The sequence below is a fragment of the Cydia splendana genome, chromosome 26, assembly GCF_910591565.1.
Source record: "Cydia splendana chromosome 26, ilCydSple1.2, whole genome shotgun sequence".
Classification (NCBI taxonomy): Eukaryota; Metazoa; Arthropoda; class Insecta; order Lepidoptera; family Tortricidae; genus Cydia; species Cydia splendana.
This window is the reverse complement of record NC_085985.1, coordinates 1,822,684-1,838,230: the sequence shown is the minus strand read 5'-3', so window position 1 is coordinate 1,838,230 and position 15,547 is coordinate 1,822,684. Positions and strand designations below refer to the sequence as shown.

Sequence of the window (15,547 nt, the reverse complement as noted above, 5' to 3'; positions counted from 1 at the left end):
ACAATCGGTAGTCCTATCGTTAAAAAGCAATCTCTAGTACCTGTACCTGTGACTATTTAAAAACAACATTATATAAAAATATTAAATAAAAAAATATTTTTAGACATATAAATGATTTTTTTTACTTGTAGTGTTTTGCTGTTTGACGGCAGCGCGGGAGTCGATCGCACGCAACTGCAACACGTCTGTTACGAGAGCTAGGGCTGGACATGTTGTCGATAAATTATCGATGAATTCTCATTGTACTGGACAATGTATTCTTGGGAAGTTTTTAAATACGAATAATTTGTTTTGAACATTTACATACATACATACATATAATCACGCCTATTTCCCGGAGGGGTAGGCAGAGACCACGGATTTCCACTGCTACGATCCTGACATACCTCTTTCGCTTCCTTCACTTTCATAACATTCCTCACACACGCTCGCCGGTTTAGGGTGCTCTTGACCTGGCCTTTCTTCAGGATTTCCCCGATCTGATCAAAGAAAGTCCGCCGAGGTCTACCCCTTCCAACTCCCACTTCCATTTCTCCCTTTTTTTTTGAGCATTTATTGATTAAAATTATTTTTATTATGGGCTGAATTTCTTTAAATTAAATTTCATACTTTAGTTCTAAGCAAGAAAAACTAAATCTTAACAAAGATTGGTCTTTGTTGGATGAACAATTTTCATAATAAATGTGAATAAAAATGTACGCATTTTATAGCGAATATTCGGTGCTTCGGCCGAGAGAGTGACCGAATATTCGATATTCGGCCAAATCATTTCAAACATCGATTGTCGATGATTCAGCACTTCGGCCGAGAGTTAGCCGAAAATTCAGTATTCAGTATTCGGCCAAAACCACTTTTCGCGGCGTCACAGAATAAGTAATAGTATAAAATATTTATAATGTAAATAATACAAACTTAATACTTAAGTAGGCCTTATAAAATAAAATAACTAAAATTAAACCCAACTAAAAAAATAAAAATCCCTAAAACCTACGTTCAAAGCCTATTAGTATTATTATCATGTGGCGTCTCTATTTAACGGCCTCCTAGCCTAGTCGGTAGTAACCCTGCCTACGCATCAGGAGGTCCCGGGTTCGAATCCTGGTAAGGGCATTTATTTGTGTGTTCATCACAAATATTTGTTCCTGAGTTATGGATGTTTCTATGTATATAAGTATTTATATATATGTGTATATATTATATATGTCGTCGTCTAGTACCCACAGCACAAGCCTTTGTTGGGCTTACTGTGGAACTAGGTCGATCTGTGTAAAAATTGTCCTATAATATTTTTTTATTTATTATTATCGATATATCGGTGACATCACTACCGATTAATCGTTGAACTCTCGCTATCGTTCGCTCAGTTTGTTTATATCTAGAGAAACACGAACCCGCACCGTTATTGTCATAACAATTATTAACGTTAATTGTTCATTAATAATAACAATCATTATTGTGATATTTTGTGATTTATTTATTTTCAAACACATGTCCGGCTCACAGCTGACGCGAGTGATGCGTGAAATGGATTTGGATATTTGCAGTAAGTTTTATTTTATTTATTTATTTTAGGTGATTTTAGTTTTAAATTAGGGTGTGATGGGCACCTTTGCACCCAGTACAGCTCACGGAGGTCTTTTAGAATACAATATTTTATTTAGCTTTAAAGTTTATTAATTAATTTATTTACATAACAAATAAAAAGGGTAAAGATTATTTAAGTTATTTTTTTTTCTATGATTGCATATACTATTAACTTCATCTAAATTAGGGTTTCGTGTTTTATTAATTTTTATTTTAGGTTCCATTGACTTGTCATTTTATTTTATTTAATCGTCTATTTTTTATAGTTGTTTTAAGGAAGCATTAATTAAATATTGCATTTTTACCATTTTGATAAGTTTTATTGGAACAATAGTTTGTCTTTGTAAACATTGTATCAAATTAGTCGGACGGAGGACAGACAGACAGACGAACAGACAAACTTCCTTATTCATTACGAACTCCTAAAATCTATAGCATACACTTTAGAGACTATCCAACATACATGCGAGTATGTAGGTATATTATAATAAAACTATAGGTAAAGTAAATAAATAAAATTAAAAACAAAACATAGGTAAGTAGAGTTAGACCAAGAGAAGCCTGCAACGATTTTGACAGCACACGCAGTGCAAGTGTTATTTACGTCATAATTTCATAGAAGTTTGACGTTTAAAATAACACTTGCACTGCGTGGGCTACCAAAATCGTTACAGACTTTTCTTGGCCTAATTCTAAAACATTGTGCAAATGGCAACCACGCCTAAATAAAAAACTATTTTAATATTAAGTATATTCAAATGGGACCGTGGGGTAGGGGGGCTCGGGGGCTCCACAAGGCGCTCAGCAAACGCCTAAGGAAAGCCCCAGGTGACCCTCGCGCAAAGAGTGGCCATAGCAATCCAGCGCGGGAACGCTGCCTGCGTGATGGGCACCCTATCAAGGGCGCAAAATTTTGATAGGTATTTTTAATTTTTTAGCTTTAGTTATCTTAATTGTAGTTAATTTTAGTTTTATATTCATTTAAAACACTTATTATACAATAAATGAGTGTCTTTATTCAAATTGTGTCAAAGTAATAGAAACGGATAAACGAACATACATACACCGGTATAATCACTAGATAACATCACCCAAATCTTGTTTTTGTTATTTAATTTATCTGGCACCGACGCAAATTAAAAAAAAACATGGCGTCAATGACTTTTGACGTCATCATGTTAAGACTTTGTCCTCATGCTCTCGTCTTTGGGGTTCCGTACCAAAAATGGCCGTCAATCAAATCACTACACCTTATAAAACAAAGTCCCCCGCCGCATCTGTCTGTGTGTTTGTATGTTCGCGATTAACTCAAATACTACTGAACGGACTTTCATGCGGTTTTCACCTGTCAATAGAGTGATTCTTGAGGAAGGTTTAGGTGTATAATCTGTCTTAGGTTAGGGTCGCTAGTTAGCCTATAAGAGTGTCCCACTGCTGGACATAGGCCTCCCCCCTTTCCAGCCATTTGGTCTTATCCAATGCATACTCCAGCCACTCTTTAAAAAATGTGTAGCTTCAGATACCATAGTTAAAAAAAACCCGTACTGTTTAGTATTTGTTGTTATAGCGGCAACAAAAATACATCATCTGTGAAAATTTCAACTGTCTAGCTATCACGGTTCATGAGATACAGCCTGGTGACAGACAGATGGACAGACGGACAGTGGAGTCTTAATAATAGGGTCCCGTTTTTACCCTTTGGGTACGAAACCCTAAAAAATACAGCGAATTTTAGTTTTTCATACCAAACTTGTTATTGCTCTATTTCGTTTGTTTTATAAACTGGAGCTATATAAACTAATTACAGGCACAGACATACTTATATATCTTATGACATTGTATGTGCAATCATTACAATCCAACACGTAGTTTTAAAATGAGACAGAAACACCGTTTGTACTTGCTGCGGACTCTTAATAATAAATCCGTTTATTTCACAACATGGCTCCAACACAGTCATATTACAATTTTAAAAGGAGGATTAACAATAAAGCAATAAACAGTATTTACAGAAATTTTGTACATTCCTGACATTTATAACACGAACACAACCAAATCAAAAAAACAAAATAAGCCATTTAAAATATAAAACTACTAATTTAAAAATAATATGTTAATTGAATTAGAATAAAATTAAAATTATTGTAAAATCATTGTCAAATAAATTAAAATATAAATACTTAAGCTAAAAAGAATAAAAATGTCAATAGTTTCACCACTTTCACCAACCAAAGAATAATTAAACACGGTAAAATACCAGTTTCTATTATGACAGTTTGATCTTTAGATATGTTTGTAAGATAGCGAAGTTGCTACACACAGACCTTGTACGACGTTATTAAACCAGTTTACAAACGAGTTAAAAGTCAACTCTGATTCCGTCATTCTATACCGTTACATAATACATTTACTAGCGACGCCCCGGGTTCGCACGGGTCAACAAATTATACACCTAAACCTTTCTCAAGAATCACTCTATTTATAGGTGAAAACCGCACGAAAATCCGTTCAGTAGTTTTTGAGTTCGCGAACATACAAACAGACAGATGCGGCGGGAGACTTTGTTTTATAAGATGTAGTGATTTAAACTAGAGATAGACCGAATATCCGGTAATTATTACGCATTCGGCAAGTTTTCCAATGTTCCGCCGAATTATTTGGTTAAAGTGCCGAATATTCATCAAATATTTTTATAAGGTCCCAGTTATACAGATATGCTACGTGAAAGTTAAATACTCTACCATGTTTGTAATGCACTGGGGAACACATCTACGGCAAAAAAAAAAACGAAATCATTAAGAAAAACATGTGGCCAATATATGCACTCAGCCTGTTAGTGCACTTGAGTTTTCAGATGATCTGTTTCCAATACACCTATTCATTGACATTGACATGACAAACATAAGGTGCTTTGTCATAACTGCCATGTACGTAATACCATGCTAAAAGTTCTAATTACAATACTTATTGATATAGCATGTAACCTTTTATAATTTTATTAATCTTAAGTGGCAAATGATACACTTTCCTGACACTACAAACAATAGTACAGTTATTGCAATTCACGATGGAGAGTGGATTTATCAAAATTAGACCTTGTCATCATACCAATAAGAGTCTCACCACTCGCCATCGTGAATTGCAAGAGCTATAATTCAAATTATTAGATACAGCGACATGTATATTTTTAATAGTATAATGGAAACAATGACGATAGGAAGGGAAGCATCCCTTGACAGGCATAGTGCATAAATTGACCACATACTATAGATTAATTAATTACACTAAAATTAAATACTGACCGAAAAAGTATGAATGAGGAAAGAAAGCCTGATATATTCGCTATATAATACCATTATAGTTAAATAAAAAAGAGGATGTTCTTCTCCGAAAATGTTTATTAACTAAGTGGTTTTCAAATCGTCTCTGCCTTATAAAGGGTTAATAGCTCCTCCAGAACCTATATAGTACTCTCTTCCATCAGGTTACGTTTTCCCATTGTCATTATAACACATGATGGAACATGTGAATCCATTATCGGCTCGATTTTGTTAAGACAAATAAGTTTTTTTAAGACAGACATATATTTATAAAAAAACTCATACTTAATCCAAGACATTCATTTCCAGCGCCCTGAAATGGAAACAGGAAATGAGTAGCATTTTTAACAGCAGACTTGCGGGTTTTAATTAAATATGACCCTGCGAAAGGACTTCATTGTGACCTCATTTAAATATTACGAGTTTAATATTTAAAGCTGCTCACTACACTTTTTTTCAATTTGGGATGTTTTATGTTATATCTAAGTATAGTTAGTTATACTGGGCATTTTCCGCAAGTCGACAACCATTGTGCCGATTAGGATCGAAAGAGTTCTATTGTCGAGGCGTTAGAGTGCGTGTTCAGATATTTTTGAGGACCTCGGCGCTCTAATTAATCTGATAGCGACTGTATAATGGATTATTTAATTATTTGCATCGCAACTGATTATTTAATGATTACAATATTTACCTACTTAGTACACAACTACAGGGTGATTTTGGGGTCGAGGAGCAAGAGAACAGTCAAGCCTAATGATGTTGTTAATTATTGTTTATCACCAATAATGATGATTACTTAGTTTTCAGATGACAAGTAGAAAAAAACATTTTTGCATACAATTTGGTCACCCTACACAATGTGGCGTCTTGCCGCTTTCCATACAGCGTATGTCACGATGTCAAAAGTCAGAGGATGACTAATGACCATGATTACCACTAAAAAATTATAAAAAAATAATAATTATCTTTTAATCAAATATAAACATGTTGCCACGTCCTAATAGAGTCCATGACTGTAGGTACTTATTTCATTTAAGAACATCTGTAATACCATAATATGGCTTGCAACAAATAAATGATTACGATTACCATAATGGTAATGTGGATCATTTACAGAGTCGGAAAAAGTGGTTTTCGATCTCGACCCAGAAATCATTCTGTATATATTTTATTTATCTTTGTGATGACAAAGGAAAAACAAAGGTTATCAAACAGTTTATTGTTGTTTTTATCTTTGTTTTTTGTATCAACGAATTAAAATGTATGACGCTGGTTTTGTTTATATTATACAACAACAATTATAACCCAACTCGGAGTAACCCAATGTCGACAAAATATTATTAAATATTATAACCAGTTAGTTTAAAGTGTCATTCTAGATAGAACTTGCTAACTATGTAAACAAACCGCCATATTTAAACTGTCACTGAATAATGATTTCAGTATGGCGGTTTGTTTACATAGTTAGCAAGTTCCATAGAATGACACTTTATACGAATGTATCTTTTTGAATGTTAGGTTCATAGGGTAAATCTTCAATTACTGGCCACCAGTTAATACTATTAAAAATGAATTTTATTCACTTCTAAACATAATTCATTTTCTATTCACATAAACAGAAAAGGTTAAATGTGGCAGTAAGGCTCGTGCTGCTTCGTCTAAATGTTCCTAAAAGACCTTTCCTGGATCAAAAGCTTCCTGAGACCAACGTTAGTTAGGGCACTTAGAAAAGCCACAAACGGGAGAAAATGTTTTTGACGTGATAACGTCTTATAAATCGATGAACACCGGTAGCATGCACGAAAAAGTGTCACGTTGTGGACATATCTCCATGGTAACGTTACGTAATGTAATGGTAATGTTTTCTTATTACGTTATCACGCAAAATTATCGTCCGTAAACCGACTTTACAGACAACCATTTTTATTCTTATCACGAAATTTTTGTTTTTGCCTTATCTTCATTTTATTACAGTCGTGCCGATTTATAGATCTATTATAATCACGTAAGATAAGAATATTCATGTTGAAATAAAATAAATACTTAGCTATTATTTTCACCTCAACTGCTTCAACAATTGTTAGCACAAATAATATTACTCAAATATAGCTAAGAACCGATGCATCGAAATCGATCCATCCGTATAAGAGCTACGATGCCACAAACAGACACACAGACAGGGCGTCCGCTAGCAGGCACAAGTGTGCGGGTGCTATTCTATTCTATTCTATTCTAAATAGTGTAGTAAATGAAGCAAGTTGTTGTATGGAGACCCATGCATTAATTTCTCAGTCGATGAAATTTTGCTTCGTTATTGTATAGTATGAGCCGAAACTAACATATAAATATCCAAAAAACAAAACACTCCTATGTTAGGTATTTATACGTAAAAATACAAATCTGTTTATATATTGAACTGAGTAATTCCTCCGTCCAAATTTATTTTAACAAATAAGTTATTTGTATCAGTATGTAATACTAGAAAAAAATCTAAAACTTTTGTCAAACATGAGAATATTTTTTTATGATAATTCCTTTTTTTGTCGCTTATTTTCATCGGAAAATTGCTCTGTCATTTTTTTCTTCTTATATGATCTTAGAATATAATTTGGCGTAGTGGGTAAGAAAATCAAAAAAAAAATGCATACCCAAATTTATGTATTTTAGAACTATTAAAAACTGAGAGTGGAAAATTTCTCAGCCTGATTTCTTTTTTAAAAATGTACTAAGTAGTCACGTATGCACTTAAATCCAAAATATCCAAAAGAAATATCATACCTTGTACACCCCGCTCCCTACACACTGCTTCCGATATGTTTAGTTTTTAATACGCTCGTTAATTTTTGGATGTTTTTATAGTTGAATAGATAGACTACTGTGAACTTAATTCAGTAAATAAAATGGATAGAGAAATTTTCCACAGCGAGTAAAAAGGCAATTTCTGAAAATAGTACAGTTACATGGTAATTTTTTTAGATTTTCATTTTGTAGGTATAAAACTGCAATAAAATGGCATTCCAGTGAAAAAATTCGACGGTGCAATTTTCCGGTCAGAGACACGCCAAAAATTTTTATTTTATTAATATTGGTATTTCTGCTGGGATTTTTTTTTTGGATATTTCATATATTGTTGCAATACGTTACATGAATATGTCCGGTGAAGAAAGTTTGAACGGAGCATTTTTCCGTAAAAAGATATTAACGATTTAAGACTTTAGGTATTTACTTTAATTCTATTATTATCATTCTTTGGAAATTTATACAATACTTTTTATTTATTGATACTTTATCATACTGTAAAGCTTTTTCTGGCTGAGGAATTACTGCGGGGTCCACTACCTTTATTTACTTCACTAAAAATCCGCCGCACGCGTCCATTACCAGTGGGGAGACACTCCTGACTTCGGGCACACTCGGCTCCGTTCGGCTCAGCATTGCTCCGATCAATTATTGCGTGCACGACCACAGATAATTACTTGAATTTTGACAACCCTAAATAGTCGAAAGGGATAATGATGTTACAAAGGGATATCACGATTCGACCCTGAATCGCTGTCAAACTACGGTTTTGTAGGAAGTGTCCTTTCTGTACGGTAATATTACTATTACTTATTCCATAATCTTATCTGTGGTCATACACGCAAAGGCTCGTCAAGTTGTATCCACCCTAATAATTGCTCGGAGCAATGCTGAGCCGAACGGAGCCGAGTTTGCCCGAAGTCAGGAGTGTCTCCCCACTGGTAGGAGGTAATAAATAAAATATAATATAAACAAATATTTGTTTTGACAGATATGCTGACGTCGCCAGAAGGCCTGCACTATTGGTTCACGGAGTTCGACGGCTGGGTATGCAGGTTCAATGCCAGCTTCAGCTTTTCAAGGTAATTAATAAAATATCTGGGATATAAAAACTTAAAAATGCGCGTTTTCCCAGAGATAAGACCTAGCTAGATCCATTTTTCGCCCCCGAAAAACCCCATATAGCAAATTTCAAAGAAATCGTTAGAGCCGTTTCCGAGATCTCTGAAATATATAAATAAATAAATAAATACCTATACAAGAAAATTTCTGATTTCTGATTTTTGAAGAATTGCTCGTTTAACGTTTAACCTATAAGATAAGATAATATTTTTCACAAAGTTTGAGTACGGTGACAGCAGTCATCTCCATACAATTTATAACGTTAAAACGCTCAAAGGCCATAGTCGGTTTTCCATAGTAAGCAAAAATATCCTTCACCATAAGAGGTACTCACAAAAAAAACCCGAATCAAATTGACTTAAGGGCCAACTTACTATGGAAAACCGACTATAGCCTTTGCAAAATTGTATTAAGATGACATCATGACACCTGTCACCGTACCCAAGCTATCTGCCCTGTTACGTCAAAAGAGCATATCTAGATACGAAATATGTAACAATAAGATAGGTAGGTACGCTGTTTTACCATAACAGTAGGGCAGCTATGTCAAAAATAGGTACAGTCACCTGCAATAATATGTTAAACAACGGAGGCCGCAAAAATATCTGACACAAGCTTATTTGTAGAGCCATAAGAGAGTGTCACATATTTTTGCGGCCTTCGAAGAGTAACATATTATTGCAGGTAACTGTACTTCCTATAAGTGATACAAGATTTTCCTTATATATTTATAACTAATTATATTTTTCAGGTCGCTTCCAAAACTTCATGAAAACGCCAGTCAAGCTCAAAAATGCCAAAACTGTGCCAAAGAACAGAGAACTGAAAATAAACATGAAACACAGCCAAGTTCTGAAAATGGAATCGTTAAAACACAGTCGAGTACAGACAATCCAACACTCCACGAATTCATTGTAAATGGACTGTTAATTGCACAGAAGAAAGATAAGATAAGAAATAAGACTGACTTTTTAAATATTTTCAAGGGAAATGATGATTTTACGCAATACGATTATGTATTGCTGTCAACTGTGAAGGAAAATGGAAGGAAACATTATTATAAATATATATTACGGTCTAAGATTTGATTAATTCGTTTTATTGAATATAATAGAATAGCATTTATTCGTAAGCACAAACAAACGAGACAATACATAATATAAAAGAAAACACAAAATAAGATTAAAGTGCCACGAAATGGCCCCATTTCGGCATGTTGCTGGTGGCTTCCAGCGCTGATCTTCCGATGAGACCATCAAGTGAGAAGAATCACGACCAGACAGAAGTTTTTGTGGCAAAATAGAGTGATTGCCCAAATGAAATATCGACATGTCTGTTATCGATGTTACCTTAACGTTATATGTATAGTTTGTAGGTTTCTAATAGAGCCCGACGGCTAATCCTATTGTCTATTGTTAAGTAAAACCGCTCGTGCCACGTGCCACAACCACCTGCATAAAAAGTACAGTACTTCGGTTCCTGAGTGCCGGCGAGTCGAACGCTACAGAACCAGTCTAAAATGTGTCATCGAGATGCGTAACAAAGGCGCGTTAGCGGAGAGCTCACCTACACTGGTTTTTTGAGCGTTGGACTAGCCCGCGCTCAGGTGCCAAATAGAATAATTAAGACCCTTTTTTGCAGGTATGTAGCACGTGCGGTTTTACTTAACAATAGACAATAGGATTAGCCGTCGGGCTCTATTAGAAACCTACGAACTATACCTACTTAAATATTTATTACATTTTATAAGAAGATATAGCTACCGCGAAATACACAACACGTTCGACATCTTCTCTTTTGATATATTTTTGGCACTGTATACTACAGTTTACGTTTTAATTTTTAAGTACTAAATATATCTAATAAAGAAATTATGTAACGCTTTGTAATTGATTTGCATTATTGAAATTTTTCGGTAACTTACCTACAGCCAGTAGAAGTTACATATTTTAAATATTAATCTATGACTTATCGATAACAGATTTATCGATGTTTCATTTTCTCAAACACTCGTTTATGCCACAAAAACATCTATGTCTGATTCACGACATATTGGGCTTACGGCTTCCACGCAAGTTGCAAATAACTAATAAATTAAAAAAACCCTACGCAATTATGCCAAAAACTGCCTTATACTCCGTATCTTTAGGCATTTAAATGAAAGTAAACAAACAATTTGTAAATCTTCGGGTAGTTATAACATTTATTGGTTAACCAACCAAATACAAAACCGCCTGGATCAGTCACTGAACGACCTGACTTTAACCTACATTATTTGATCATGTAATGTTTTCATCTACCCTCAACTGGCTTAAGGAGCCATTTGAGGGTAGATTTTGTTTACTTTTATTTAAATACCTAAAGATACAGAGTATAGGTAGTAGACTATTTTGGAAAAGAGTTGACTCTCCAAACTGTCGGATCGATTATTATCAATCACGAACCTAGCAAAGTGCCCCGCCGCGTCTGTCTGTTTGTGTGTTTGTTCGCGATAAACTCAAAAACTACTGAACGGATTTTGATGCGGTTTTCACCTGTCAATAGAGTGATTCTTGAGGAAGGTGTATAATTTGTTAACCCGTGCGAAGCTGAGGCGGATCGCTAGTAATAACTAAGAACCACCGTAAAGGGGCTCACTGATTAACAGTCCGCCGGACGGTATCGGCCTGTCAGTTAGAACATAATTTTGACAGTTCCGAACAACTGACAGGCTGATACCGTCAGGCGGACTGTTAATGAGTGGGCCTCTTAAGGAAACTCGCTTTCGCGTAAAAAATCTGCATCGAAATCGGTCCATCCGTTTGAGAGCTACGGTGCCACTGACAGACAGACAGACATTGGCGTCAAATGTATAACACCCCTCTTTCAGCGTACTTCTATGTTACTAAAAGGTCCTATTTTCTTGTACAGTCACCTGCAATAATATGTTACACAACGAAGGCCGCAAAAATATCTGACATGATCTTATTTGTAGAGCCATATGAACGTGTCACATTTGCGGGCTTCGAATATTAACATATTATTGCAGGTGACTGTACACCATGAGGAAGGATAGAGATAGAAATAAAATCAGGTGGGTGTGATAGAGATAGAATAGGCGGATCAATGTACGAAGTTCTTTGTGCTACGCGTCCTTTCTTTCGTCTCTGGTCAGAGTTTAATTAAATAAAGTAAAGTAGACATTGAGAATTCTCTTCGTCCTCGCGTTGTCCCGGCATTTTGCCACGGCTCATGGGAGCCTGGGGTCTGCTTGACAACTAATCCCAAGAATTGACGTAGGCACTAGTTTTTACGAAAGCGACTGCCATCTGACCTTCCAACCTAGAGGGTAAACTAGGCCTTATTAGGATTAGTCCGGTTTCCTCACGATGTTTTCCTTCACCGAAAAGCGACTGGTAAATATCAAATGATATTTCGTACATAGGTTCCGAAAAACCCATTGGTACGAGCCGGGGTTTGAACCCGCGACCTCCGGATTGAAAGCTGCACGCTCTTACCGCTAGACCACCAGCGCTCCACAGACATTGAAAATTGAGAAAAACAAAACGCCTGATCAAAATCGTATAGCATCTTATAGCAAGTCAAATTATTTGCACTCTTAATAATGTTCTTACAATCACTATCACTACACCATAAATAAGTTTTTCTCAAAAATTTAATTTTTGGTACAAGCTTTTATCGCTGACTGTACTTTTCTTACGACAGACAACTAATACTCATCGAGACAATTCTAAAAACCCCTAACACAATTAGGTTGCGTTGTTTCATCACAGAGTTCCTATGGCCACCTCCTGTCTCATCCACCATCATCAGATCAGTTTGACAGTACCTTATTATTGTATGTCATCAGAACTACATACAGCTGCCAATTTTCAAGACTACGATCCTTGGAAGATGGTTAAATAAGTTATCTTAGATTCCATTACATAGTTAGTTACATACAGGTCGACCTAATAAAAGCTTGTTAAAAAAAACAAAGTCCCCTGCCGCGTCTGTCTGTATGTATGTATGTTCACTCAAAACTCCAGATTTTCATGCAGTTTTCAAAATTTTTCACCCATCAATAGAGTGGTTCTTGTGGAAGGTTTGTATAATTTTCTCAAAAATGGACGGCAAAGTCGACTTTGCTGTTTAAAAAATAGGTCGCGAAGCGCGTAGTTTATGGTCAGTCAAAAATTAAAAAGTTAAAAACATTGCAGTCTCGATTTTGGGACTGCAATGTTGCATACAAATTCCATTATTTGTCGAGTTCCAAACTTTTTAAAACTTGAAATGGCCATATCAAATTAAGGCACAGGCCCATTAAATAGCCAAACAGATGATTAGTACCGCGACTATTTAGCTGTCTCAAATAGGTTGACGTATTTTCGGCAGAAAAATACACTTCTATTTTTTTATTAAAAAAATAAAAAGGCGGCAAAGCTAATTTTTTCAATTGTTTCTACTTTTTTCTGTGAAAATATATACGTAAGAACGTTGCTTTTGTAAAATATTTCTATGATATTTATATTTCTTGCACCATTTTTGAGAAAAGCACTATATATGACTCGGCTGGAAGGCTACTTGCTGGCTTCGGATTCAATTAAACGGACTCCCAAGGTCGTCCGTTTAAAACGAATCCTCAGCCTGCAAGTAGCTACTTCCGAGCCTCGACAATAATGTACTATCGTTAAGGTTTTGTGTAACCCGGGCAAAGCCGGGGCGAGTCGCTAGTATTTAGGTACTAAAACATAATCATATAGGGCCTGTTGCGATTTTTAGGGTTCCGTACTCAAAAGATAACCCTATTACTAAGACTCCGCTGTCCGACTGTCCGTCTGTCCGTCTGTACGTCTGTATTACGTCTGTCTGTCACCAGGCTGTATCTCATGAACCGTGATAAGATAAGATAATCGTTTATTTGATAAAACACGAGTTATAAATAAGATGTCAATGTATACAAATTCAGTTCTTTACATGTCTGGCTGGAATTTCAGCATTCAAATATTTATCACAAAATTAAATTACAAAAATTAAAGAAGCTGTTTGAATAAGTTGCTAAGATACCAATACCAAACATTTATTCTTTTTTTTTTTTAACATGGCTTACACTGTTTGGCCGCGCCTGGGGCCAGTTACAGTTTGTGGTATGAGTGGGATACATACACTGCCAAGTATGAAAGGAGCGAGAAAGAGACAGAAGGAGTAAAAAGATGATAGAAGAGAAGATAGGAGTGTAGTAGAGCTGAGCGTTTTTTTCCGTGTTTTTAAAAACACTTTCTTGTCATCATCATCATTTCAGCCTATATACGTCCCACTGCTGGGCACAGGCCTCCTCTCATGCGCGAGAGGGCTTGGGCTATAGTCCCCACGCTAGCCCAATGCGGATTGGGGACTTCACATACACCTTTTTTGACGACCGGTCTGGCCTAGTGGATAGTGACCCTGCCTGCGAAGCCGATGGTCCTGGTTTCGAATCCCAGTAAGGGCATTTATTTGTGTGATGAACACTAATATTTGTTCCTGAGTCATGGCTGTTTTCTATGTATATAAGTATGTATTTATCTATATAAGTATGTATATCGTCGCCTAGCACCCATAGTACAAGCTTTGCTTAGTTTGGGGCTAGGTTGATCTGTGTAAGATGTCCCCTAATATTTATTATTATTATTTATTACCTTTGAATTTCTTCGCAGATGTATGCAGGTTTCCTCACGATGTTTGCCTTCACCGAAAAGCTAGTGGTAAATATCAAATGATATTTCGTACATAAGTTCCGAAAAACTCATTGGTACGAGCCAGGATTTGAACCCGCGACCTCCGGATTGAAAGTCGGACGTCATATCCACTCGGCTACCACTTTCTTGTGCTGGCCGCGTAACCAAGATGCCAATCGCTTACGCTCCGTAGCGATCGAAACGCAACTGTCACTGTCGCACTAATATGGAAGAGTGATAGAGAGACATAAAGCTTTTCGTTGTCGAAGCGATAGCGATTGTAACCTTGGCTAGGCCGGCTGTAACGAAATAACAGTTTGTGGCAGGAACGACAAACTGTTTTTATAAAAACGATGACAAAGAGGCTGTGACATACGATAACATAGTCGCGCATAACGGACGCAACTATCGCAAAGCAAAACGCAGCACTAAAACTGTTTTATTCGTTTTCCGATGAGCAGGGACAGATATAGGTTATCGGCAGGGTTGGGCAGTATTTCAATTACATGTATTTGAAATACGTATTTGAAATACATTTTTGTATTTTGTATTTGTATTTCAAATACTACCTGGAAAAGTATTTTGTATTTGGTATTTCAAATACTGCATTCACATGTATTTTGTATTTTGTATTTCAAATACTTCAAGCATCAAAATACATTTCTACAAAATACATTTTATTAAATTCTATAATCCTAAAATGGAACGTTTATTTAAATATAATGTACGACTTGTACGAGGGCAAGTACAATGCGCGAGCTATTCTGCGCGGAATTTTTCGTCAACAGCCAGGGTATAGGGTCACTGCAGTAGTTTCCGTCCATGCTCTAGTTTTATACCACTTGACGGATTAGCAAATAATATATTTCATTTTTAATTTACTACTTGCGAAATATAATTTTAATATGTAGACAGATATACAGGATGTTCTAGCCATTGGACAAAGCCGAAATGTGCATATGCATTAGGGTATTTAGAACCAGTACCAGTACCAGTATACAAAATATCATAACAATCGATGTAGCG

At 35.8% G+C, this 15,547-nt stretch overlaps 1 protein-coding gene and 1 long non-coding RNA gene across 2 annotated transcripts in view; one reads left to right on the top strand and one right to left on the bottom strand.

Annotated features, from left to right (window-relative positions):
• Window positions 1-15,547, bottom strand: part of LOC134803394 (gastrula zinc finger protein XlCGF49.1-like) — a 294,572-nt gene that overhangs the window by 171,727 nt on the left and 107,298 nt on the right. The window lies entirely within an intron of this gene.
• Window positions 1,355-9,913, top strand: LOC134803151 (uncharacterized). The gene is made up of 3 exons (XR_010145946.1): window positions 1,355-1,543; window positions 8,695-8,785; window positions 9,577-9,913. It is a non-coding gene; the product is annotated as an uncharacterized LOC134803151 (long non-coding RNA).